Source organism: Vombatus ursinus, unplaced genomic scaffold (assembly GCF_900497805.2).
Source record: "Vombatus ursinus unplaced genomic scaffold, bare-nosed wombat genome assembly UNPS02014893.1, whole genome shotgun sequence".
In the NCBI taxonomy this organism is placed as follows: domain Eukaryota; kingdom Metazoa; phylum Chordata; class Mammalia; order Diprotodontia; family Vombatidae; genus Vombatus; species Vombatus ursinus.
Genome location: NW_020954671.1, coordinates 5,262,830 through 5,263,179, shown reverse-complemented (window position 1 = coordinate 5,263,179; position 350 = coordinate 5,262,830).

Genomic DNA, 350 nt, shown 5'->3' with positions numbered 1-350 from the left:
AAACAAGAAAAATAATAAGGAAAATACTGGGAACAACTTTTGCTAGGTACTTCTCTTTTAAAAAATGAGCCAGATTGGAATATTCAACACTGGTCTCAGGGCAATGAAACTAAACTGGGCCTGGATGTTTTTTCTTTAGTATCAAGTACAATTTATCTTTTGCCTGTGCGGATTTGGTAAATCAGAAGGCAGATAGATAGCGCAGATGGTTGGAGGTGTCGGGTCATATTAGGCTATGCCTCAGTACAGTGCTAAGCTCATTCTGACGGAAAACTCTGATATTATTTTCACAGATCTACACAGTTCACTAAAGATGGAGGGAGGGAAGGAGAAATAGGGAATAGGGAACG